We start from the raw sequence: 27,419 nt of genomic DNA, 5'->3' as shown, positions 1-27,419 counted from the left end.
AATGTTTCTGAAACCTATGTAGTAGCATGGTAAATGCTACGATATAATACAAAGGGGAAAAAGCAGTTTACTTAACTGAGTCTGTAATATGATTACAGAAATCTATGAAAATTTATAAAGAGAAAACAGAAGGAAATATACTCACATGTTAATAATGGATTTTGAGCGAAAACAATGGATGACTTTTAAATCCTTTTTTCCACGTGTTTCTGTAATTCCTGGTTTTCTTTAATAATGAATCTCCCCATCCACACACAATGCCATATAAGGTCCCTGTTCATAGCTCATGGTTCAGCGCAAAGGACAGCTCAGTTTGAACTGTTTTCTTTGAACATGATGTCATGTTTATTTCACTAGAAATGCAATTGCCTAAGGTATGCTGTTGCGACAGAGGAGTAACTTTGGGGGCTGTATCATGGGGCAGTTTAATAGAGAGTTCTTGCTTAGAGTGATAAAATGAGAGAAAGCAGAACACCTTTAGAGAAGGGAGGGGGGCAGCAAATTTTTTGTACCAGTCACAGAAGTTACAGAAATTCCAGGATCAGGAAAATGGAATTCCAGAGCAGAATTCTTTGCCTGACAGGGCAAAAAGAACCCCTCAAACCTTGTCTCTTTAAGGAAGGAGGCAAAATCCAATCGACAGTAACGTGTTGTTACTGTCATTCCCGCTTTAGTAATATTTATTTTTTAGCCTACATTCATCAAAGACACTTTAGAATCCGAAGATAGAATCATATACTTTAAATTTTTATGCAGTGTATTGTGTTTTCTGATGATAAGTTTTAAGTATACAAAATGTGTAAATTAACGAGTGAAATTCATTAGTAATCTCAGCACCCAGAGAAGGACCACTGTTCGTTAGGATTTATGATGTGAAATTTCTCATTCTTTCTCTGGTTTAGATAGAGCTAACATTTCCTGAGTGGTTAGCAAGTGCTTGGCACTGCCTGGAGAGTTTTACACGTGTTAGCTAAGTTCACTCTCACAGCAGTCTTCTGACGGAGGTTGAATAATTATCTTCACTGCAATGGTTAGTTCAGCTTCTTACCCAAGACTGTGCAGATGGGAAGTGGCAGAGCCGGGACGTGGAACCCAGGCATTCCGGCCCCTAATTAACCTCTTTCTCTGTGGCTTCAGTATCCTTAAAAACACATACTTACCAAAGTAGGATTATACTGCAACTAATGTCTTGTAACCTGATTTTTCTTTTTAGTGTATCTGAATGTGATTTCAAATCAGTAGAGGTAAATCTATGTCAGTATTTTTAATAGTGCACCGTGTTTTTTATATTTTCTTTACTAGATGCAATGACCTCTTTTTCTCTCCTCACCTCTCTCTCTCTCTTTTTTTTCAGTATGTCCTTAAATGCTAGATATGATTCACTAACTTAATTTATGATCCACGAATGGGTAGTAACTCACAGTTTGAAAAAACACTATTCATGCTTGGGTATTAACATTCTCTTTAGTATTTGCCTATCTGATAATCTGAGATAATGTCAAGCTATTGTTTTTACCTTAACTTCTTTAATTATGCAAGAGGCTGAACATCTTGTAAAATCATGTTTTTGAAGAGAGTAAACTATAGTTCATTTTTTCTCAACTTCCAGTGCACATTAGACTGTTTTTTTAATCACATCCTGTAATTAGTTACTGGACCAAATAATCTCTAGAGATTGGGCCCAGGTATGAAGATTTGTACCCAAGGCTGAGAATAAATGCTGTAGTTGGTTATAGTAAGTTAGAGATTTATGTGATCGTATTGTTTACAACATACCTAGGTTGTTACTTTATAAACCTGCATTTGGGTTGATGTTCCTTTGAATTTGATATTTATTTTAAAACTTACTTGACAGGCATTTAAACAAATAAAAATGATTAACTTTCTAAAATTTTTTGTTCAGTTGTAAGAGTTCTGACTATTAAATACATGTCACTTCCAAGAGTCAGTCTTTGTTTAAATTTACATCCCCTGTATATTTTGCAAGCCTACTATGTGCAAAGCATAGCACCTGACCTGGAGGGTTGGAAAGTGAGCCAGCAGCTCTCCGTGTAACAGGTACCCTAACCTAAGCGTGCAAATGACCAAAACGCCAGGAAGAGAGTGGTAATTTCATGATCGTTTGAATTTAGAAATAAAACCATTAAGACTTATGTTTACGAAATCCTCATAATGTAGCTCATTTATGACAATTTTTATTAGTTGTACTAAAAGCCACAAGAAAATTTGGAAACTCTTTTAGTTGGATTTAAATAGACTGCCTTTAAACATTACATATTTTAAAAATATCACAGTCATCTGAAGGTATGATTTAACTCCATCTAAAGCTTGGAGTTTAAGGATTCTAATTTTGGCGAATGAGCCATCAGCTACATTAATTCCAGTTATGCTTATTTAAGTCTGATTTAGTGGTGAATTATGGCAAGGATATGCGAGATAGTTTAGGTTTTCATGGATAAAATCACATTGTGGGAGAAACAAGGTGCTATTTAGTTTTCAGAGTTCCATTAGAGAGTTCCAGTTGCCTACTGATCAGTCCACCTAGACAGTCCCCTGGATCCCCAAATTTAATGCATCTCTCCAATAGAGTTCTTAGCTCCTTCCTGCCTCTTCCCCCATCTTCTCTCCTCTGACTGTGGCACAGTGGAGCATCGTGTGCTTTGCAGGCTCGGATTATTGGATTTTCCCCTTGTTGGCCATGGTCACTCAAGGACAATGATCAAGTCATCAAACCCAGACATGGGTTTTTCAGAGCTGGAAAATGGAAAACAAGGGAGAGCTACATCCTGTTGGGTCACATCCTGTTCACGAAGGCAGGAAGTGGAGCAGCAGACCAAGATGTTTAGAAAAACATGACGCGTACGAGGCATTTGCACGCTACGTGTGTGCGTGTGTATTGGTGTATGATTTTTTTAAGACGTGGTGAATCAAAGCCCATATATCGTGATTTTTGGAAGACCTCAAGCTTCTTATGAAATAACACTGACTAAAGCCAACTTTTTATTACATGACTGTGCTCAATCTATAACCATACCAATCTAAGAAACAGAAAAATATCCTATTTGCCCTTTGAAAACTAGTCACAAGAGCACTGTTTCCTCCAGGAATAGGAACGTAATGGGACTTTCTCAGTGCAGTCCTAGTGAGCATGAGATTGTGGATCTTGTCCAGAAACAGGAATGTTGTTGCCTCTCTCAAAGGGAAGGATGGATTTTCCCGGTCACGGGACTCTCAGAGTACATTGCCTGAGAGGCACTTGGAGTGTGGCTTGCGTGGAGCTGCTGGCGCCCAGTGCGGCTCGAAGTGCAGCGTGTCCTTCCTTCGTCCCGCTGCCTCAGCTGACAGAAGCGCTGCTTCCCCTCAGGAACGTCAGGCGTCCCTCCTGGTCCTTTCTCTTTACTTCACTGCTCTCGTTCACCTTCTCTTTCTTCTCCCCTTCTCTTCCCTATGTTTCAGCCGGGATGATGACTGCGCAGTGGTTCTGTGCTTTGTGAGGGGGTGGGATTGCAGAGAAAGCAACTGCCATCTCTTGGGTTGCATGTTGATAGTTAGTGCCTTTCAGGAAGTGAGAAGTCTCTTCCAGCTCTGGGCACTCCAGTGACTCAGGTAAATCCAGCATTCAAGGTGGTGGTGATCAAACTGCCTCACTACTGGGCCCAAGAATATGCCTTTAAGATTTAAAAACCATATGCTTTGCAATTGATACCCAATGGTTTGCTGATTTTCTTCTTGAGTTTCCTTTCGTCTGCAGTAAGTAATTTTGCTAGGAATGGGCCACAATTACTAGGAAATTGTCTCTTAAGAATATCCATGCACCATGGAACTAGATGAGAGGGAACATTCCAGGTAGGTAGGGCTGCTAAAGGCTTCACCTAGTACCCGGTGATTTCAGGTAGTAGTATTTGGAGAAAGAGAAAGAAAGAAAGCAAAAGAAAAGAATGATATTGACTGTACTAAGATCTATACATGGGTAGTGTAGTTTTTACTCTAAAATTTTTAATAATGGAAATCCAACACAAATATTACACATAATTTTATCCCGAAACAAAATTCTGTTTTTATTTGTCCTTGTGCTCGTCTAGTTCTTATGATATACAATTTTTAACCCATTTACACTATCATAAATATTTTCTGTTTTCACTTAAATTCATGTATAGGAGATTTTTTTTTTTTTTTAAAGAAATGACAATTAGCCCCATATTTGGTGCTAATGTACAGAGCAGCAGAAGTAAGTTACAGACCCCAGTGAGTTGTGAGTTTCCTTTTGGCTTTGCCCATGGGGCCTTCATCATTTTGGTATTTCAGCTCGACCTCTGAAAAATGATAATGTGTGACTAGTCACCTTACAAATATATTGAATGGAAAAATAACTGGTGTGTGACTTCAGGATCACCAAGATGGAAAGATGTGGTATCAAACGCTGCAATACTTAAGGGGCCTCATTATCAGGCAGGGTCACCGGACAAAACTCCTTGTTCCTGACCTTTCACTTCTCACTTTTTATTTTTTGCCTGACTGTTCCCAACCATTCCTTCCTCAAAATTCTGTGTAAATCTAAGAGCAAGGATCCTACTTGATAATCCCTGTGGTGCTTGTTGTGTGACAGGCAACGGGCTAAGGTCTTTACTCACAAACCTCATTTAATCCTACTCCCTAATACAAGAGGTACTATTATCCCCACTTTACAGATGAGGAGACTGAGATACTAGTGGTTAAGTGTCTTGCTCAAGACCAGTTGGTAAGTGATGGAGCTACTGTTCCGCCACAGATCTTTATAGATCTTTCTAATTACAGATTAAGCCCTTTCATAACACCACACCGTCTCAATGCAGAGCCTGGGACAGAACTGATAGAAAAAGAAGGTGTGTTTTAGAGTCAGCTGCTTATTCTTTGATGATATGATCTGTCTCGCTCTACTTTCCTTTCATTTTTGCAACTTGGATTTACTGTCACCGCCTTCTGCAAGCTGGGGACATTCATTAATAGACATAATTGTTTAGAGGATATGATTCTACATAATAGGAAAAGACGTTTCAGAAATGTAAACTGGAGGGAAAGAGAAAAAATTAAATTTCTGGATATGTCAGTTCCTTTTTTTTTTCTTTCTTGTTTTGTAAATTACTTGGTTGATTACATTCAGAATATAACGTTAACCGCCTGGAGGATAAAAATAACTTCTTGTGTAATTTTGTCTCATACAGCAACAACATATTGTACTTTTTTCATGGAAAGATCTATTTTTAGAAAGAAGGCACCCTTGGCCTCTTGAGTAATTGTTATGAGTAATAATTGGCAACGTGCTGCTTACGGCAGATAATGTCTCTAAGTCCTTCCGCAAGGCTTATGGATTGTTTTTTACACAATTTGTGTGTATTGTTTTGTGATATGTGAAAACTCACTTAAGAAAAAAAAACCCCAAAGGATATATGTATATGGTTTGGGGAATTCCTTTTATTTCCCACATAATGACTCACAGCTTAGATGCACTAAGTTGGTTAGAGGAAGCATCTCTCTATCATTGTCTCACAAAAACACAAACCGGGAACCGGGAACAGAAACTGCAGAACTCTGTGTGCTACTCTGCCCTCCCTTAGGCTGGAAATGACATCTGGGGATGGTATTTGAGGTCTAAAAAAGGAGGCGACGGGAGAATCCAGAGTAAGCTGATCCTGGGAAGAGGGAAGGGATCATTTTCTTTCTGATACTTAAATTCATGACATTGACTTTTTATTTTTGGTATAATTCTCCCCAGGTTCAGAAGTCCAGTCATCTAACTCAAATGCAGCCAGAACTGATTGCCTACTCTGAAATATACAAACGGCTAAACAAAATAGAAAAAAAAAGAAGACTAGAATATGGATTTCCTAACTTTGAGAGTCACTGGAATTATATAGAGGAACACCAGGGACATTTTAGGGATGATTCCTGAGTTGGTGGCTGGGCGTCTTCGCCTCTGAGATGATACTGGTCTATTACTTTTTTACTCTGCTAGGTCTGATAAGTTTCTTCTGGGAGACAAATTTTCATCTTCCCAGAATCTCAGAGACATTTGACCAAAATAGTCTTCTGAGTAAAAACTCATTGTCATACACTCTTTTCTGGGGAAGCAGTGCAGACGGTAGCTGGGGAGAATTGGTGACCTCTAAGGGAAAAACAAATTTAAAGATAGAAATATCATTATTCTCATTGGAGAAATAACCGTTATCTTGATGTAAAAGTAACATTTCGTCTGAAATCCACCATTTATAAATAGAGCTGTTGGTTTTCTGCTACTAAATTTGGACAACTTGCCCCAGAATTGTGTGTGCATTTTGATCAGAATTTCTTTGCACAAACTAGTTGGTATAGTTTGGTTCAGTTTTCAGCCAGCTGAATTTTTTTGGAGTGATAATTTCATCAACAATTTAATTAAGTTGAAATTTATAGATTTAGAAAGAGATTCTAAACATGGTTTGATTTTGGTTTTATATTTGTGAAAAATTTAAAAATCTTTGAATTCACTCATAGAACTTTCCAAGTATGAAAGATTTGCAAAGTGTGGCCGAAGGGGCCAGGGAGGTTTAACTAGGGTTTCGAAAATCCCGGAACTCACTCAGATCCTGGGTGGCACTGGATCTGGAAGGTTTATGGAACAGGCTCCAGATAGGGGCTTCCCAATTAACTTAATTTCATGTCTGTGTTAATGAGAGGAAGATTTAATACAAGTAGAGATTAAAAATCTTCTTAATGGTTTTTCAGTCTTTAAAATGCAATAATTTTTTTTATGATTAAAGAGTTTGTTATATTAATTTTGGGTTTTTTTTTATATTTATTTATTTATTTTTATTGAAGTATAATCAATTACAATACCAATTTCTGGTTTACAGCACAATGTCCCAGTCATGCATATACATATATTTGTTTTCATATTTTTTTCTCATCAAGGGTTATTACAAGATATTGAACATAGTTCCCTGTGCTGAACAAAAGAAACTTAAAAAAAATCTTTTTATATAGAGTGGCTAACATTTGTAAATCTCAAACTCCCAAATTTATCCCTTCCCACTCCCTTTCCCTGGTAACCATAAGATTGTTTACTAAGCTTGCGAGTCTGTTTCTGTTTTGTAGATAAGTTAATAGTGTATTTATTTATTTATTTATTTATTTATTTATTTATTTATTTATTTATTTATTTAGATTCCATATATGAGTGATCTCATATGGTATTTTTCTTTCTTTTTCTGGCTTACTTCACTTAGAATGATGATCTCTAGTTCCATCCATGTTGCTGCAAATGGCATTATTTTATTCTTGTTTGTGGCAGAGTAGTATTCCATTGTATAAATATACCACAACTTCTTATCCAGTCATCTGTCAATGGACATTTAGGTTGCTTCCATGTCTTGGCTATTGTATATAGTGCTGCTATGAACAGTGGGGTGTATGTATCTTTTTGAATTAGAGTTCCCTCCAGATATATAACCAGAAATGGGATTGCTGGATCATATGGTAGGTCTATTATTTATAGTCTTTTGAGGAATCTCCATACTGTTTTCCATAATGACTGCACCAAACTACATTCCCACCAGCAGTGTAGGAGGGTTCCCTTTTCTCCATGCCCTCTCCAGCATTTATCGTTCATAGACGTTTGAATGATAGCCATTCTAAATGATGTGAGATGATACCTCATTGTAGTTTTGATTTGCATTTCTCCGATAATTAGTGATATTGAGCATTTAACTTTCTTATTTAACATTTCTAGTTCTCTTCATTTCTTCCTGTGAATTTTAGTTACCATCTGGCATCATTACTTCAATACAGCTTTGCTCCAACCCACCTCTTTTGTGCTGTTATGTTAAATATATTGCATTTCTATATACTATAGGCCCAACAATACAATTATGTACATATTGTTTTATATAATTGCTTTTTAAGAAGAAATAAGCATTTATACTGTCTTTTTTATTATAACTTTTTAAAACTGAAGTATAGTTAGTTTACAATGTTGTGTCAGTTTCTGGTGTACAGCATAATAGTTTAGTCATACATATACATACATATATTCATTTTCATATACTGTCTTTTATAATCAAATAATTACCTTTACTGGTGCTCTTTGTTTTCTCATGTGGATTCAGATCTCTGTCTGTGATCACCAGTTTTCATCCTAAAGACCTTCCTTTAGTATTTCCTAAGAGGTGGATCTGCCAGCATTGAATTCACTCAGTTGTGTTACCTAGCAATGTCTTTATCTCTCCTTCATTTTTGAGAGATAGTTTTGCTGGAAATAAGATTCTTGGTGGACAGTATTTTTTTTTTTTTTTTTTTTTTAGCACTTTGACCATGTCATCCCACTTCCTTCTGGCCTCCATTCTTTGTGTTGAGAAGCCAGCAGTTAATCTTGCTAGGTTTCCCTTCTGCATGACAATTCATTTTTCTCTTGCTATTTTCAAATTCTTTTTATCTTAGACTTTCAACATAAAATGTGGTAATCTTGGCTCCATGTAATCAATGCTACAGATTTGGAATGGTATTTGGATGGTACATAAGGGGGTGAAAACTTCCCTGGACCTCATGATTACGGTGGATTCTTGTGTTCTGACCCAGTGACTGAGCCCTTCCCAAGTGGAATAATTGCAAAGCAAGAAAGGTTTTGCAGGAGAAGGAATCACATGTAACAGAAGTTTTGGATTTTCAGAATAAATTACGTGCAAGTGGCTGGATTTTGTGCAAACTGCTTCTCATAGTAAAAAAGATGATGTCTTCTTGAGGGAAAACTGAAACTGATGAAATAGGTATGAATTTAAATCTACAAACTCAAGTATGCAAGAAATTAGTCTAGTTTTAAAAGACAACTTTATTGAAATATAACTTACATACCATACATTTCATCCACCGAAACTGCAGTTTCATGATTTTTAGTAAGTTTATGCAGATTTGCCACCATCACTACAGATCGGTTTTAGGACGCTTCATCCCCACAGAAGTTCTTTTTTGCCTTTCTTGCAGTCAATTCCCACTCCCACCCTCAGCGCTAGGCAACCACAGATCTGCTTCCTGTCTCCATAGTTTTGCCTTTTCTAGGAATTTCATGGAAAGAGAATTGGGCAATACATAATCTTTGGTGTCTGGCATCATTTACTCACATCTTGTTTTTAGTTTCATCCATGTCGTTGCATGTGTCAGTAATTTGTTGCTTTCCATTGCTAAGCAGGATGCCAGTGTATGAACAAACCACAGTACGTTTACTCATTCACTATGTGATGGATATTTATGTTGTTTCCAGTTTGGGGTTATTACGAATAATGTCACTCTGATTCTTTGCTTACAAGTTTTTGTGTGGACGTATGTTTTCATTTCTTGTAAATTGATACTTAAGTGAAATTGCTTGGTCATGTGGGAAATGTATGTTTAACATTCTGAGAAACTGAAAATGTTGTCCAAATTTGCTATTCCATTTTATTTTCCTATTAACACTATATGACTTGATATATAGATAGTCTTTTTTATTATAGTCATCCTAGTGGGTTAAATACTGTGGTATTAATTTGCGTTTCCCTAATGACTACTAATGTTGAGAATCTTTTCATGTGCATATTAGCCATGTGTGTAACTTTTTTGGTGAAATATCTATTCAAATTATTTGCCCATTTCCTATTGGGTTGTTAGTCTTATTATTGAGTTGTAAGTGTTCTTTATACATTCTACACACAAGTCTTTTATCAGATACATGATTTGCAATTATTTTTTCCCAATTTGTGACTTATCTTTTAATTTTCTTTGATGACGTCCTGTCAACATTTTTTTTTTATGGATCATGCTTTTGGTATCATTATCTAGTAAATGTTACCTACCCCACAGAGATTTTCTCTATGTTTTCTTCTAGAAGTTTTATAAATTTAGGATTTATATTTTTATCATAATTCTGGTTGAGCTATATATGGTACATATGGTATGGGGCAAAGGTCAAAGTTCTTTTGCTTTTTCTGGCCTGGAAATATCTATCCAATTGTTCCATTACCATTTTTTTGAAAAGACTATCCTTTCCCCTACTGAATTACCCTTGACACGTCTTTCAAAATCAGTTGACCATAAATATGAAGGTTTATTTCTGGACTTTCTATTCTGTTCCACTGATCTATGTGTTGTTCCTTACCCCAGCTGCACACTGTCTTGATTACTGTACCCTTATAGTAACTTTTGTATAAGTCCTCCAACGTTGTTCTTCTTGTGCAGTTTTTTGTTGTTGTTATCTTAAGTCCTTTGAATTTTCATATAAATTTTATAAAAATTTAGAATCAGCTTGTCAGTTTCCACAGAAAGGATCATTTATCTTGTGACTTTGCCAAGCTTGCTAGTACATTTTTTGTAGATTTTGTAAAATTTTCTATCTACAAGACTATATCATCTGCATATGAAGACAGTTTTGCTCCTTCCTTTTAATCTGTATACCCTTAATTTTTTTCAATTGCCTATTGCACTGGCTAGAACCTCCAGTGCAGTGTTGAAAAGAAGTGGGAAGAACAGACATCCTTGTCTTATTCCCAGTCTTAATGGGAGAGCATCAGTCTTTCACCATTAAATGTGATGTTAGCTACAGGTTTTCCATAGATGTCCTTTGTCAAGTGTCCTTTTCTAATTTGTTGGGTTTTTAAAACATCATGAATAAATATTAAATTTTGCCAAATGTTCTTCTGCATCTGTTGAGATGACTATTTTTGTCTTTTATTCTTTTGAATATAATTTGAATACAATAAATAAAATTTGTAAAAAAAATAACATTTACTAATTTTTGTATATTAAGTCAACCTTGTATTCCTGAGGTAAATCCCATTTGATCATGGTGATTTTTTTAAAATGTTGCTAGATTTGTTTGCTATTTTTTGTTAAGCATTTTGCTTCTATATTCATGAGGGATACTGATTTATAGTTTCCTTTTTATGTGACTTCTTTGTCTGGCTTTCATATCAGGCTAATACTGAGCTGCTAAAATGAGTTTGAGAGTGTTCCCTCATCCTCTGTGTTTTGAAAGAATTTGTATAGGATTGATATTTTTTTCTTCATTAAATGTTTCTTCATAAAATATTCTTCATTAAATAGAAGTCAACAGTGAAAGCCATCAGGACCTGGGCTCTTTTTTGTGGGAAGATTTTTAAGTTATTAGTTCAATGCTCTTGATAGAGGTCTACTCAGATTTTCTATTTTTCCTTGAGTCAATTTTGATCATTTGTATGTGTGTTCTAGGAAATTTATCCATTTTATCTAGATTGTCTATTTTGTTGGAGTAAGTCACAATAATCCTTTAAACTTTTGCAGAGTAGTCCTGCTTGAAATGGGTTGTTAGTTTTCCACTGACTTTTAATTAATTTATTTATTTACTTATTTACTTACTTACTATCTATCTATCTATCTATCTATCTATCTATCTATCTATCTACCTATCTATTTACAAGATGACACATGTTTATTATTTCCATTGATTTTAATCACAAGGGCATGGTAGTACTATACTAAAAGATGCCATGAGGAATCTCCTGTATCCTGAAATATTCTTCCTCACTTCCATTGTATAATAGCCATCCAATTTCTGATTGGTAATCAGGATCAATCACCCTCACAGAATACCCCTATGCACCCTTCTTTGTCTGTTGACTCAGAGTTATGAGGACAAAAAAGTGGCTGCGCGTCAGTCTTAGTTTCCAGTTCAGTGCAGTCATTACTGTGTCTCCAGGCAGATGCATTTCCTCATGGAAGCAAGACCTCTAGACCAGGTGAGAATCAGGCAGTGGGATCAGGAAGCAAAAATTTTGCTGATGGGTCACTAGGAGTAATAGTAAATGATGCTACTTCTGTTTCCACCTTTTGATTCCTGGGCTTCGAATCCTGGGTGTGCGAGAAATGGCACCATATATTGAATGCTGATTCAGAGCATACACAGCCTCCTGGAGAACCTTGTCCCAGCCACCTAGCTGGTGCTGCAAGTGAATCTTTAAAAGACTGAGCCAACTGCTTCCAGATGGTGAGGAACATGGTAAGACCAGGTAGTTCCATGAGCATAGGCCCATTGCTGTACTTCATTTGCTGCGAAGTGAGTGCCTTGGTCAGAAACAATGCTGTGTGGGATACCAAGATGGTGGATAAGGTATTCTGTAAGTCCACAGATGATAGTTTGGGCAGAAGCATTGTGGGCAGGGACAGTAAATCCATACCTTGAATTATCCCACACATATTCCCCAGATTTGTCTGTATAAATTTGAAAAATCATATACTCTTGGAGTGCGGTGCACCTCCTCATGGGTCACACTTTGTTCCTCATCTTTTGGGGCCTGCTGGGACTTGAGTCTAGTTACGGGACTGGAGGAGAACGGTGGTAGGGGCAGGTCCTGAAAAGAAGCCACGGTGTCTTGCAAAGCAACTACCTCGGGGGAGGTCATTACAGTTTCCTCAGGCAACGCAGGGCTAATCTCAGATGGAGGTGGAAGGGCTACTTCTACTGGCAAAGAAGACTTATTTGAGTTCCTATTTTACTTGACTAGTAGCAATTTCTAAGCCCATCATTTTGAGGACCATGTCCCAGTGTTCTGTGTATGAAGGCATTAGGGAGGCCCCTCCAGATCTAGGTCATCTCGAATTACCACCTGCTTGTCCATCCTCTATCTTCCCCTCAGGGCCAAGCCTGGACTCCAGGAATCTGGTGAGTCTGTAACCACTTAGCCATTCCTCTCTGAAGTCTTGTCCTCTCCTTTTCAGTTCCAGGAAGCTCTATTTCCCACCTTCCTGCTCCTCAGAGACACTCCTCCTGCCCCGATCTCTAGAAGAATAGACTTTGATTGCTCTAGACTCGATGACTGTTTTCCGCTTTGCCGAAATCCCCTTTCAAGAAATTACAAAACTTGGTTTCCTGATTGAAATGAGGGTAGAGGAAAATACAGGGATTGTGAATACAGCTGAAAATGGATTATCTTACCCCATTGTGGGGATGAGATACCAAAATGACTGAAGATGGCGGTAAAGGCTTCCGACATTTCTAGAGAACTTGATTTCTCTAACTGCGTAAGGCATGATAGAATTTCCCAGGACCTGGACGCTGTTCCTTCCTTTACATCCTCCACCCCTAGCCTCAGAGGGCTGTGTTTGGGAAGTTTGTTAGTGTTACAGTCTGTGTGACTAGCTTCTGGTGATAAATCTTGCGTGAGCTGTGGGGACGGCGGGCATCCAAAGTAAATAGTCATTGTTGTGGGAAGGCTGCCTGGGCGGCCAGCTGGCCGTCCTTCAACAATTTGACTGCCTCCTCCCAGTCACTGATGGTTGTGGATTCCCTGGGGCTCTCCTGGAAGGTGGCCCAGGTCTCTGGGGAGCCCTCTGGCCCCTCATCTCCCTCAGCCAGACCCTTGGCAACTCTTTTCCTCCCACTAGGGATCAGGTCTCCTCTCCCTGCATCAGGGTGACAGCACAGAGCGCCAGGGGTCTGCGCATTCCTTCCGTTGGAATGTCGCTATCAGCCCAGCATCCCAGACTGTGTTTCCTGGGCAGCCGAAGGCAGAAGAAGGTGATTCTCTACAATGAACTCAGCAAGAGGAAGGCCTGGCTGTCGTGTGTGCAGCTGCCCCACTCACCTTGCTCACTCGCCCCTGCATACCTTCTCTTGTGACATCTCCTCCGCCTGGATTGTCTTTCCTTACTCTCTCCTTCTCTCCTGATGAAATTCTTGCTTCTTCTTGAAGGCTCAGTGAAAACACCATCTCTTCTGGGAAGCAACCATGTCTCTCCTCCAGCCCTTTGCTCCCCCAGCTTTTTGTTCCTAGCACTGTCATAATACTTACCAGATTGTACTACAGTGAGTTGGCTACCTTCCCGGGTGCAAGAATTTTTTTTGAAAACTTTTTATCCTTAGGGTCTAGGGCGATGCCTGACACACCTCAATGACGATGACGGTCAGGGCAGTGATAACAGCTCTTCATTATATGCTTAGCAGTGCAAGGCACTGTGCGAAGAGCCCCACACACATTAAGGCACTCGAGCCCCATCACGATTCTAAGGGTAGCTATTGGTTATCCTACTTTGGGGTGAATTTTTAGAAGTTCCTTAGATGGAGATGGAGTAGAGAATTTTAGTTTAAAAGAACAGCAGGAGCAAAGGTGGGGAAGCAGGGCCCATTGAGGGCAGAAGAGCTGTCAGGGGAGGGGATACAAAGGAGAAGAATGAGGCTGGCAAGTGAGCTGCACCGTATTGTGGAGGCTTTTGGGTGCCCCAGGGCATTGTTTTCTTGGTGGACAATGGGGAGCCATCAAGGAGGGGCCCATGTGATCTGAGCTGGAGGCTGGAAATCAGCGGCAAGCTGTGGCAGAGAGCCACGTGAGGCCCAGGCACGCATCACACATCTGGGGTGGGGGGGGGCTTCCCAAGGGGTAAGGCGCCGCGCCGGGGGCTGGAGTCCAGAGCCAAGTGGCACAGAGCGGGCCTGCAGGGGGCTCACAATCGGGTGTGCGGGCAGCACGGAGTTGTAGGCGCCTCATACGTGTCGCACAACATTTGGTGGGCACATGAGAAGGGGGGTGCAGGGCCCCTGCGGCTGGGGAGGGCAGGGCCAGCGTGGACATCAGGAAAGCTTCCAGTGGAGATGACGCTGATCTGAGACTCTGTTTACCTGGCCCAGCAGGTGAGGAGGGGGGGAGAGGTGAGCGAGGGGAGGCAGCAGCACGACCAGTCAGCGAGGTCTGAGGGGTTTCGTTTGTGCGTTGTTTTGTCTTGTTTTATAAAACTTCTTTTGCTTCCTTAAGCAATGCTTGTTTGTTGTAGAAAATGTGTCCAATATAGAAAAACAAAAAGAATAAATCTCTAATCACACTACCATGAGATAGATATTTTAAAATTAGGTGTGTATACTGCCATTTTTTATGTGAGAATAAATGCGTGTGTGTGTGTGTTAACACACATACATGTATAAACGTCTCGGTAAGTAGTAAGAAAGTATAAGCGTCAGTGCCAACGCTTCTCCATCTTACCGAATGTCCTGCTTCACCAGCTTTAGGTATAAAATCGGATTACATTTCTTTAATATTTGAACAATAGTGACTTAGAATGCCCACCAGCCCAGCCTGCAGGAAGTCTAGTCTTCCTCTGAGTGTCTCAAGTACTTTCTAGGAATATTCAAAAAGCCTCTACACATTGCTCAACCTGTCTTCATAGTACTGTTCCCCACCTGCTCCCTGACGCATGTCTAAGATTTAAACAGGAAAAAGAAATATGGGTAGACTATTTATTCCAACTAGAATGAAAACATTTCTTGGGCCGGGAGCCATGTCTTTCTTGTCGATTGCTATACCCCCAGTGCTTCAAATACCACCCACCACGTAACGGATGTTCAATAAACACAGTGAATAAATGAATGAATTGGAATGTCTACTTGTTCATACAATGAACTCTTATTGAACATTTTTGATGTGATGAGTTCTGTGCTGGGGAATAAAACTTTCCTCTATGATAGCTATAACTTAAAGATGAGCAACTTTTGAAAACAAACTAGGCTTCCATGGGAGGTAATGTGTTTCCTGGCATAGAAGGTAATCAAGCAGACCACTGACCAAAGTTGTAGAAGGAACCTGCTTTGAGAGCTTGTTGGACTAAGTGACCACTAATGACCCTTCCAAATGTGAAATTCTATGACTGAATACATTTTAGATAACAATTTCTAACTTACGAGTCATAACAGCCAAATGAAACACAGAAGGGCTCCAAAGGAGATATATTTGCAAATGGAAAGCAATGTTCTAATGGGTTCTAAGTGTTTGTTGATAATAAATGAGATTTCTTGAGAAGCCTGCTGGATGTTGCTCTTGGAAAGAGGTAGATCATTTTTAAATAATGTAACTTAGAGAAGTATTACATTTCAGAATGTGTTTAAACATTTGTTCTTTAATCCATTTATCATATTTGAAACCCAAATTTACAAACAAAATTGCCAAGACCTGAATAAGACGATGAAGACAATTAATAAATTGGATAAATTTTTTTTGAACATTATGTAAATACATTTTATTTTTTAATTTTTTTCTTAATTGAAGTGTACTTGATTTACAATGTTAGTTTCAGATCTACAGCAATGATTCAGTTATACACATACATACATATATATTCTTTTTTCAGATTCTTTTCCATTACAGATTATTGCAAGATGTTGAATATAGTTCCCTGTGCTGTACAGTAGGTCCTTGCTGTTTACCTATTTTATATATAGTAGTGTGTATCTATTAATCCCAAACTCCTAATTTATCCCCGTGTCTCCACTTTCCCCTTTGGTAATCATAAGTTTGTTTTCTATGCCTGTGAGTCTATTTCTGGCATATAAATAAGTTCATTTTTTTTTTAGATTCCACATATAAGTGATATTATATGATATTTATCTTTCTCTGTCTGACTTACTTCACTTAATATGATAATCTCTAGGTCCATGGATAAATCTTTTTTGAGAAAGCCTAGAGGTCTGGACTTGGATTATTGTTTGAGAAATCTGACTTCAATACTTTAAGACAGAAATTTCAATATGTTGGTCTTATAGACTTAGAATTTAAAATTCATTTATTTATTCCTTCATTCAAGAAATACATAGCAGGAAAAAACCCAGAAATACATAGGAGGGGAAGAAAAGAAAGAGATAGTAAATATCCACTAAGACACTGCAGACTGAACAATATGATTGATTCCAAAAGGAATATAAAATAGTCTATGATATATTTTAACAGCCTTTTAAAAAAGTTTATTTTATTACAGTCATAATCATACATTAGATAAAAATTTTAAAATAGAAATAGTAAAAAGATCACCCATAATCATATTTAATAACCACTATTAATATTTTTATATTTCCTTTGAGTGTTTTTATGCATGTAATTTTTATATAATTATACTATCACTGTAGAATCTATTTGGAATTTTAAAATACTGATCTTTGGATCGGCTGGTGGAAATTCCTTAGAGTGTTGGAACTTGAACCTGATTCCCTAGAGCTTTTATGCATATACCTTGGCTTTCCTTTGTGGACTTTAAACATAACTCTTTTGAACTGAAAAATAAATATGACATAGGTTTGTTTTTAAACAACACTAAAGTGGATTTAAAAACTAGAATTTTGTAAGTTTAGTGGCTATTGCAAAATTATTACTAGCTGGATACCTAAATAGTCAAAACCGACAGTGTGGCCATTGGTCTTCATAACACACACAGTCTCACCACAGCTACCTCGTTACTTGACCGCTGTTTGTTTAACGCAGCTCTCCTGTCAGACTCTGGGTTCTGTGAGGCCAGCGCTATGTGTGTCTAGTCCACAGCAGTGTCCTAGTGCTTGCTTATTGCCTGGTGCAGGCTCGGTTCTTAGTGAGTATAATTTGCCTAAGTGATGAGTGGTCCATTTACCGGGAGGTTTGTGGGTGGCTCTGCATGTATTCGTTCATTCATTCATGCATCATCAGTTGCCTTATGGTATTTGTCGTGCACGCCAGGCACTGTGCTGAGCACAGCAGGCGCAGGGTAGAGAGACGTCGCCCACCCTGGGGGAGCAGCTTCCCGCCCCGGGCGGGGTGGTACTGGGGTGCGGGCGGGGCGGAAGGAGTGAGATCCTCCACCTTAGGCCCTCGGACACCTCTTCTCCTACTGTGGAAACTATCCCTCTGTACTAAGGTATTGTTCCTGTAAATCACGAATATGCTGGGAGGTGGGATCGTCAGTCTTTCACTATTTAGGGTTTCTGAGGAGCTCGTTTCTCCCGGCTCGGAGGGGAGGGCGGGCGGGCAGGTCGCAGGGCTGTGGAAGGGGCACTCGGAATCCTCTTCCTTCTCTGCCGAGGAAGCCCTGGGTCCTGGGGCGGCAGCGGTGTAACAGCCCACACGCCCAGCTGGCTGAGCGCGTCCCCGTCCAACTGCGCGGCAGCTCCGCAAACCCTTCCAGCCTCGGGGGCCTTGGCTGCCCGAGGGCCGTGCGGACGGAGCGCGGCTGCGGGCGCGGCCGGCCCGTGAGTCCTGCGGGCCATGCGCTCCCTCCACACCCCCTTCTCCCGAGGAGCCCCTCGGGACTCACCCACCGGGGCCACAGGGACACCAGCTGGGTCTCCTCTGCCCCTCGCCTTGTGGGCAGAGGCTGGAGCTGAGTTCCTAGCTGCCCCCGGCAGGACGAGGCTGTGCTGGACAAAAGTCAGGCCTAGGGGGAGAGGCAGGGCTTGAATCAGACGCTGCTTTATTGCCACGCAGCACCCCCAGAGCAGGCAGCACCCCCAGAGCAGCCCCCCTGGCCCCTGCAGCTCCCCACTGCGGAGCTGCACCCCAGCCGGCCAGCCCTGGCCCTTGGGCACTGAGCCTCCTGCAGGGAGCCTCTGTCCTGTCCAGCTGGACTTCATTTTAGGCCACACTTTCGTCACATGGGCACAGGGACGAGGCAGCTCCTCCCTCCTCACGGGGAGGGGACTGCGCCAGAGCCAGGGCTAGTTGGCGCAGACGAGGAGGGTGCGGGAGCGGAGGCCTCGCTCGGCCTCTCCCTCAGCTCCGGGATCCCCAGCTTCTAGCTCACGCTCTGTGTAGTTCTCACATTGTTCTCCTCTCCTCATGAGGTGGACGGAGTGGAGCAGGAATTCTTTAATAAACATGAGGCCGGTGGCTCTCTCAGCTGGTCTCAGACAGGAAGCTCTGTCCCGCAGACCCCCAGACCTCAGGGACGGCGTGGGGAGGGCAGGAGGGTGGCCTTCCTGGGCTGGGTTCCTGAGGAAGGCATGCAGCCTCGTCCATGTGGTTTCACCTCTTAGCAGTGCCATGGTTTAAAAAAATTACAATATGGAAATTAGGTGGGGGGAGGGTATAGCTCCATGGTAGAGTGTGTGCTTAGCATGTATGAGGTCCCAGGTTCAATCCCCAGTACCCCCACCAAATAAATAATAAATAAATCTAATTACTGCCCCCCCAACAATAACACCACCATATTTAAATATATATATATAAAAAAATTAGAGTTGGGATGGTTGAGGAAGAGTTCTGTTTGTTGACTATAAATCTGAACTCCAGGAAATAATGGGTAATTTCTGTAAAAGAGTTTATTCAATATCAATTTCATTCAATATGTTTAAAAGGCACAGGGCTTGAACATTGATTTGCACGTTCAGCTGTGGAGCAAGTAGTAAAGGGGTTATTATCTCTCCTTCTGACAGGTGGAGGGAAGCACAGACCCTCCCTCTCGGAGGAGCTTGAGGCTCTGCCCTGGGTTGCTTCTTGAGGACCGCGGTTGAACGAGCCAAGTCTGAGCATCGCAGAATCCTGACACAGTAAGTTCTTAGTAGGCGCCAGCCAGTCTCCCCCTCCCTGCTTGTATAACCTCCCTGGTGTTCTGCACTTTTCCTCTATGGCATTAATTGCAGCCAACCCTTGAACTACATGGTTTGAACTGCACAGGTCCCTTTATACGTGGATTTTTTTCGGTGGTAAATACTATAGAACCACACGATCTGTGGTTGGTTGATTCTGAGGATGTGGAACCTTGGATAAGAAGGAGCGGTTTATACTAAGGGCCGACTACAAGTTGGACACAGATTTTTGACTTTATGGAGGGTTGTTCAAGGGTCCACTGTACATACTCATTTGTCCACTGCCAGTCCTCCCACACCCACTTCTTGATGACAAGTCTGTTTTGTTCAACACCTGTGTGCTACCGAAGTGCCTGGCACAGTGAAGGCCCGTGCCGAACAGGTGCTAAGTTACTGCATGAGAAATGGGCCTTGTCATAGCTGTTCAGCACAGTTGTGACACTCGGCCACCACCAGTCATCGGTCATTTATCTAAAATCTTTTTTGTGCTCTTTCTTTGCCGTGCACTGCGCCGGGCACTGGGAGTCCACCCAGAAGCTGCTCTGAGCGCAGACACTGGGGCATGTGGTAAGGAGGATATGGTGTATGTGCCATGGGAGGCAGGCCAGGTGCTCAGGGAGAGCTGTCAGATCTTCAGTAAGTCCTGAAGGACAAATGCAAATTAGCCAGCAAAAGAAGGTGTTCTAGGTGGAGAGGACAGGATAATGAAAGCCAACAAGGCATGAGAACTCATGCAAGTCTGGAATCCATCTCTGCGTGTTTTCTTAGGGTGTGTGTACGGTCCAGTGGCTACTGTTTGTTCCTAAGCATGGCAGCAGTGTTCAGTGGGCTTTCTCACCTTGGAGTGTCTACAGGAGGGGTCACGTAGTATGCATCAGAGAAACCACGCTCCTGGCCAGCTGATGCCAGTGAAGGTGATGAGAAGGCATTCTGTTTCCAGCCACTTCCTAACAGGGATCCCAGGAAAGCAGTGTGTTGCTATCTTTATGATTCATTTTTTGGAAATGGAAAGACATCTTCCCAAATCCCTGTCAACAGAGGTGGGAACTGGGATGGAGTACCCAGGGCCTGGGAGAGGCGGTGGGCTGAACCTTGGGGTTTCCCAGAATCTCAGATTGGAAGGGGCTGAAAGGGTGGGTTGGCTGGCCTCCCCTAGACACTGATGCCTGAGACCTCTGTTAAGTCCAGGGGGCTGCATGCTTGTTCCCCAGCTGGCTTGTGGAGGAGCACAGCCTTAGCCAGTTTGGGCCAGTTTACTTTTAGGGTGGACCCTGGGCAGAAGCCGGGAGGGGCATACCTTCAGGTCAGCCTGTTCCTGGGCGCAGCAGGTTGCTTTGTGTCCAACTAGGCTGGCCTGCAGTGTTGACACTGATTCTTCCTGTAATGTGATGCGTGGGCAGGGTTCTACTCGCAGTGAGAACAAGAAGGCCTGGATTTCCGTGAGATCATCTTCCTCCCGCCTGGGAGATAAAGCCTTCTTTCTCACTCAGACTAAAGCAGGGTTTCATAACACGTGTGTCACAATAAACTGACTAGGAGCCCATGTTCTGACTGGGGCTCCTGAGAGTTTCCACTTTTCCAGGCACTTAAACTTTCCAATGGGTGAGCCCTTTGCTCTGGTCCAGCCCTCTAAGAATTTGGGGTGCAGCAAGAAGTTGCTCTGTTGTTTATTTCACATCTTTTCATGTTTCCTGTGTCCTCCTTCACTGGAACCACAGCCTGGAAAGGACCTACGGGATGATCTAGCCCACCCCTGCATCATGCATGTGAGCACCAAGGCTCAGAGAAGTTGACTATTGTGCCTGAGATCACACAGTTATTAGTGGAGGGGCTAGGCCCGGAACCCAGGCTTTTCTGACACCCAGCTCCGTGCTCAGTGCTCAGTCCACCAGCCCACGCTCCTCCATCCGCATGTCCAGCCCCAGGTATTTGTTTGCATTCTTTCCCCCAGCCCTTTGTGACTTTGTAACCCGAGCACAGTGTTCTTTACGTAGATGATACTTAAGAAAAGTGTTGCCTAACTTTTGATTTGCTGGGGGTTGTGATGTCGGCTTGCAGGAAATGCACTAGAAATACGTGGGGAAGCTCCACGAGGCATCCTCCGTGACTTCCGCATTTGGTGTTCAAGGAATGGGGCAGTGATGTCATTCATTCTTGATCAGAAAGAACAAACCAAGCTTGTTTTCGGGGTCTAGCAGAGCATTTCACACGGAGGCTAGAATTCTTGCCCTGACCATCAGGCTGAGTGCAGGGCATCACTAGTACTGTCAAGTCTCTGGATCTTTTGGGCTTAAATGGAAAAGCATCCTCTCTAAGGTGGAGAAGAAAGTATAGGCTTTATTGTTTCACATACATTAGAATCCAAGTAATATCCCCTGGAATACTAGCTACCTGTGTAGCTGCTTTCTGTGCGCCAGAGAGTGTGCCCCTGCTATGCTGTACAGGTGCCAACTCATTCAGTCCTCAGTCCTAAGTGGTAGAATTTATATCATTCCCAACTTTATGAGTGAGGAAAGTGAGACTCAGCTGCCCGTCTAAAGTCACTCAGCAGAATGTTGCAGAGCGTGGAGTCAAATTGCCTGACTGTGAGCCCTTTGATCCAGAAGTGTCTGAAGACGGGGCAGGTGGGCTCCCAGGGACAAAGGCCATTGAGCGGCTATCTCCTGCCAGATGCTGGCTTCTGTTCTCTGCGCTCAGACTCCTTCCAGGGACAGGAGAATGCTCGTTCATGTCTCCCCTCTTCTGTTCCCGCCTCCACATCCTATCCCCATGGAAGGGGTGGTAAGAAGGAGAGGAGGTCCACCCGCCCTCTCAGTGTCTGGCACCAGGGGCCACAGCAATGAGGATGGACCGGATTCTGGTGTGATGGGCTGGCACGGGGTCTCAAGGGTCTGGAGGTGGGGTTGGAACATAGCTGCACTTGCGCCAGAGAGGACAGAAGGATGCTGTTTACCAGCATTGAGTCTGTGAACTCATTCTAGTGACCTTTGAGAAGTCACTCGCTATGGGAATAAAAGTTATGGAAAAGGAATTTATTTTTATCTTCTACACACGTCTAGGTCAAATTTATTATTGCCAAATAAAACAAATATAATTTCCCCTCCCATAATCTTAAACAGACATATTCCAGAAACATTTTGTTTGTGTCTTTAGAGGATTGCTTTACTTTTTCTGGTGTCAGGTCAGTAGGAAAAATGTGACACCTAGTAGTGGAAAGCCTGGGCCCGTTTTTGAGCAATAAATACCTGTATAACTGGGTAGATTTTATTTTATTCTTACTTTTTGTTTACCTTTTATTAGATACTCCTCAGCAGAACTAAAGACACTCCCTGGAAGCCCATGGTCTGGAAAGTCACTGGTTTTTGTTGTGGATATTTTTCAAATCCAAAAAAAAAAAAAAAAAAAAGAAGAAGGAAAGAAAAAAAGAAAAGGTTAAGGCAAGTTGTAACCCATGTAAACAAGCCTATTAAGAAGGAAAAAGAGGAGCTACAAAGTATCAAAGTATCGTGGAGATTTGTTATTCTTGGAGTTTGTTGTTTTCTCTGTAAGGAAAAGGGTTTTGTTTGGTTTTTGTTTTGTTTTGTTTTTAAAACCAATCGCAAAAAAGCCATTAAACGTGGTGGGGAGGTTACACCCCTAGGGCCAGTTTATAAGGAGCAATGAGCACTTGAAAATTATCGATATTCCTTTAAAGTTAGGAACACTTTGCGTGCTCTGAGTGAATAAAGGGGAGGGAGTAAAGAGCTTGGTAAATATGTAAACCTGCCTCTGCAGTTCGTTTTGCCTGGGGATGCTCAGTCATGTAAGGAAGTAAGCAAATGTTGGAGAGGTAAATGGAGTGCGGGTGATTTTACCCAGAAGGTTCTCCCAGAGCAGTTGGGAGGTAGAAGAATGCAATTTCCTTCTTGCCATCTAGACTGGCTGGAAACCCACTGGTCTGATAGTTTCACTGGTGTGAGCAAATAGCCATCACCTCCCCTCCCCTGCCCCACCTGAGCCCTTTCATAATTTCCAGGGAATCTGAAGCTCTCAAGCCAGTTAAGCTCCACTGAGACTCATGTGCCTCCCAGAATCTTCTCTGCCACATGGAAGAAGAGAGAGTATTTCTTAGCTTGATGATTTGCTTCTAGTCCATTTTAGGGTCAACAGCCCATTGTGAAAAAAGGGATGCACAGTAAAGACTAGATCTAAACCTTGTTAATGTAGAAAGCTGGCACTCCTGAGAGTCTGCATCCCTTCATTCAAGGGTACAGATGGAAGTTTACCTTCGGGGCACCCCAGTCATTTTGGAAGATGAGGTTAGGGGGCCCTTCCTTAGTTATGCTGGAACTGACCTGGTTTCCTCATCTCAGGATATCTAGGGGGTGAATTTTGTGCATCCTTGTCTCTATAGCACCTGGAGCTGTGCCTGGTGTAAAACAGACACTCAGTAAATCTTTGCAGGTGTCAGATTGGATGAATAGGCCATGGGACTCAAGGCCTTGGATGAATAGGCCATGGGACTCAAGGCCAAGGCCACAACCACATGTTTGTAGTATAGAGTAAATGATGATTGTACGCATGCGCTGGTAATATAAGTTTTAGAACAAAGAAAATAGAAGTACGCATGCACTAGTGGTGTTATGTAAGCCTCATGAACAAAGAAATGAACACTGCGCATGTGCTGGCAGAATGTAGATAAAAGCAGGACAGGTGCGCCACAGAGCGTGCGCACCACCTTGTGGCAACAGAATAAAGTGCTGTTTGGCTCCACGTCGGCTCCGGGCGCAGTCTGTCTCGCGGTACGGCGGCTCCTCGTGCGTTTTTTTCAGTTGGGCTGCCCACCTCCTCGAACCCCTTCAGCCCTCCTCGGCTGACGGTGGGAGTAAATGAATGCTTGGTCACAGGAGGCAATTCTCTTATGGTGCCCAGATGAATGTGGGGGCTGGGAAACGTGTCCCGAGCACCCTGCGTGGGAGCTTGACATGCATTTGCCTATAGAAGCGGTATCGTCTGTGGCGACTGGGAGATACTGAAGTAGCGCTCTTGGCACCGGGGTTATTACAGGCACTTACGGCTTGACCTAAGGCCCTTGTATGGTTTGTCATATTGTTGTTTCCATGGAAAATGCATCTGAGTCCTAAGAATTTAAATGACTTTAGGAAGTATAAACCAGTCTTAACTTGAGACTTGCCTGAAACTCTTGTTCAGCCTTGGCTGTTTAGCAGTCTGTCCACAAATAAGGCATTGCTAGGAAACCCGAATGGCCCTTATCCTCGTGGTTGGTTCCTAGCAGGAAGCATTGGTGTAGTATCAGGAATGTAGATGTGGACTTTGTACACCTCTTTGCAGCTATGACATTTCCTTAAGTGGCCCAAGAAGAACAGAGGATCTTAAATGGACCAGGGAGAGGTCCTTCCAGATATGTTAATATCTTGGATGACCTTGCTGAACAGAATGTGACCCAGAAACATCACAGTGGGCCACCAGCAAGCATGACTTCCAGTGAGATGCAGATTAAACAGAGAAACTCAGAGTAACGTCACAGAAGATCATAAGGTTGGCTGTGGGGCTGCGTAATCAGCTCTGGGAGACGGCTGGGCTATCACACAGAGCGAACAGCATGGTGGCATAATGATGCAGGTCTGAAGGGAGATTCTCCATGTAGGTTCATTCAGGTACCTCAGCCTGCTCTCCTGGAAACTGGGTTTTGTGAGCAGCAGGTAGTCTCAGATGGCATGTGTGTTGAGGCCACAGATATCCAGGCAGAAGCCTGGCACCTTGTTCTTCTGCATGAAGCCTCTGGGGCCTCAGGGAGTGGAGAGTCTGAGGCTTTCTGGCTATAAGATAGTGTCACGCTGCTGATGGAGGAGCCAGTATTGGCCTGGAAAGAGTTCTAGACTGACTGCTCAAATGTACTTCCTGGAGCACAAAGAAGAGGCTGGCAGGTCTTGGCAGGGCACAAGGACAGTGTTGGAACACACTAAGCAAGAGAGAGGTTTTTGAATAGTCGGAGAGATTATGGGATCTCAGCCAGGATGTGGGGAATCAAGGTAGGGTGGGGGACAGCACTGACCTCTTGAAAAATGACACTGCGTCCCCCAACAGGGGCTCCTCTGCTAGTCCAGTTGCAGTGACACTGGTGGCCCCATGTGTAGGTAGGGAGAAAGCTATGAAGGGCATTAAGCAGCCTGAGCAGAAACGTGACACCTCATTAGCTTCATTTTCAAGCTGGCTCTGCTCATGTGGCGGCAGAGGTGGGCACCTGCAGCGCCCGGCTCATATCCCACCAGCTTGATACCAAAGTGGGAAGAGTTTCTCTTTTCCGGGAGGACCAGTGGAAGTTCCGCGGCTGATGCTCATCGGCCCAGCAAGGGTCACGGTGCAGCGTGACGGTGACCTTGATCAGCTAGGTCTGGGGCAGGTGACCACTCTCAAGGCCTTGGTCTGAGACCGCATGAGAGGTGGTTTTCCAAGAAAAACTGAGCTCCCATCATCTAAGAAGAGGGCATGAGTGCTGAGCAGCAAAAACATCACATTTCCACACTTCCTGACTTGAAATATGTAACTTGGGTGTGAGTCAAAGCCGGAACTTAAATAAAGAAACTTCATTTACCTAAGGCCTACATGTAGCTGCAATGTTCCTAGAAAGCAAAAGGGCTTTTCCCTGACCTGCTCTAGAACGTTTCTTAAGAAGTAAATTATGCTCAAGGACTTGGCTCTGGAAAACAGTCACATGATTAACAAATGTGAACTAGAACCTGGGGAAAAGGTAGGCAGGAGGCCGAGAGAGAAGACTCCTTTTCTTTCAACAAACACAGGCAGTATTACTTAGAACAGAAGAGGAAATGAAGCAAGAACTGAAGTCATGAAGTGGTTTTTTTCCCCAAGGAAAAAAAAAAGATGCAATGTCTGCTTTAATACACAGCCTACAGAAACCCCCAGTAATTTCCCTTACTGTGATATTATTAGATGGCAGCAGGAGTTGTGAGATTTGAGGTCTGCCCTTTGACATCTCTGAAACTCAAACAGGGCTAAGAGTTCCTTCCACAGAGGGGTGCTATGAGAATCCAATTAAATGAGCTGAGGCATGGAGAGCACTTAGTCTGTATGGCATCTGGCACATAGTGAGGGCTCAGTAAATAGTAGTGCATTCTGGTGTTTATTCTCATTAAAATAATAGTAATTATTACTGACGTGTCCTCTACTGGATGGCGAGTTCCCTGAAGACAGCGGCTGCTCCAAGGTCATAGTAGGTATTCTATATGTGGGGAAGGGAAAAAAGGAAGGGAAAGGAGGGGAGGATAAGGGAAGAGAAGAAGAGATGGAGGGAAAAGAGGGAGGAAGTAATAATGGGTGAGCAGCTAAGAAGGAGGCACTGCCAGGTTTGCCCAGAAGTAACAGCCCGTGTAGCCAGAACTAGCCTATCCAGCCAGGAAGGATCTTAAGAACTTTTGTTTTATAGATGAGGAAATGAAGGGACCAAGAAAAGTTAAGAAGTGGGTCTAAGATCACAAAGTGGGACTGGAATACAGGCTGCCTCTCAGGGTCACTCCTTACCACCCCTGCTGTCCCCCTGGTCGGCTTTTGGTCCTCTCCATTTTTCCTTTGCAAGTGCCCATGCATCCAAATGGCTGGAGAAACCTCAGCTGACCTGTGCCCCTGGGAAAGTTGGACGTTTCCTATCCACCCCTAGATGGAGACTGAGGAAAACATAGGTACTTGGTGGGGATTTTTCAGTGTCTCCCATGAAAACCAGAAAACAGCCATTAAGGAGGAACAGGGTCCTGGTCTTAATCTGGTCAATTCCAAGAGATCAAATCCTGTCCACACCCAGCATGAGCATCACTGACTCTAACTGCAAGTGTTGAGGCAGCTAAAGAAATACAGAGTAGGTCCTTCTTGAATATAGGTTTGGACTGAACAGCCTGCAAGGATTACTGTCTTCCTTGGGAAATGGGCATGCATTTCACTGATCTCAGAACCCAAACAGGGTATCTGCAGCTCCTCTTGAAGGGAGTATCAGAAAAACAAAAACAAAAACCCATTCCTGTGTTTGGGTGGATTTGGTTCTTCGGAAGTGACTGAAACTAATACAAAGACTTGCAGGGGATGCCTA

The 27,419-nt window shown here is 42.5% G+C and overlaps 1 long non-coding RNA gene across 1 annotated transcript in view; it reads left to right on the top strand.

The window, feature by feature from the left end:
* The window catches only part of LOC105065332 (uncharacterized), a 174,778-nt gene that overhangs the window by 15,085 nt on the left and 132,274 nt on the right, over positions 1 to 27,419 (top strand). The window contains exon 2 of the long non-coding RNA XR_012509115.1: positions 19,169 to 19,282. This is a non-coding gene — a long non-coding RNA (uncharacterized LOC105065332). The remainder of the gene's footprint in view (positions 1 to 19,168; positions 19,283 to 27,419) is intronic.

The sequence above is a fragment of the Camelus bactrianus genome, chromosome 9 (assembly GCF_048773025.1).
Source record: "Camelus bactrianus isolate YW-2024 breed Bactrian camel chromosome 9, ASM4877302v1, whole genome shotgun sequence".
In the NCBI taxonomy this organism is placed as follows: domain Eukaryota; kingdom Metazoa; phylum Chordata; class Mammalia; order Artiodactyla; family Camelidae; genus Camelus; species Camelus bactrianus.
Note: the sequence above shows the minus strand (reverse complement) of the source record. Positions and strands in the feature narration are given on the sequence as shown.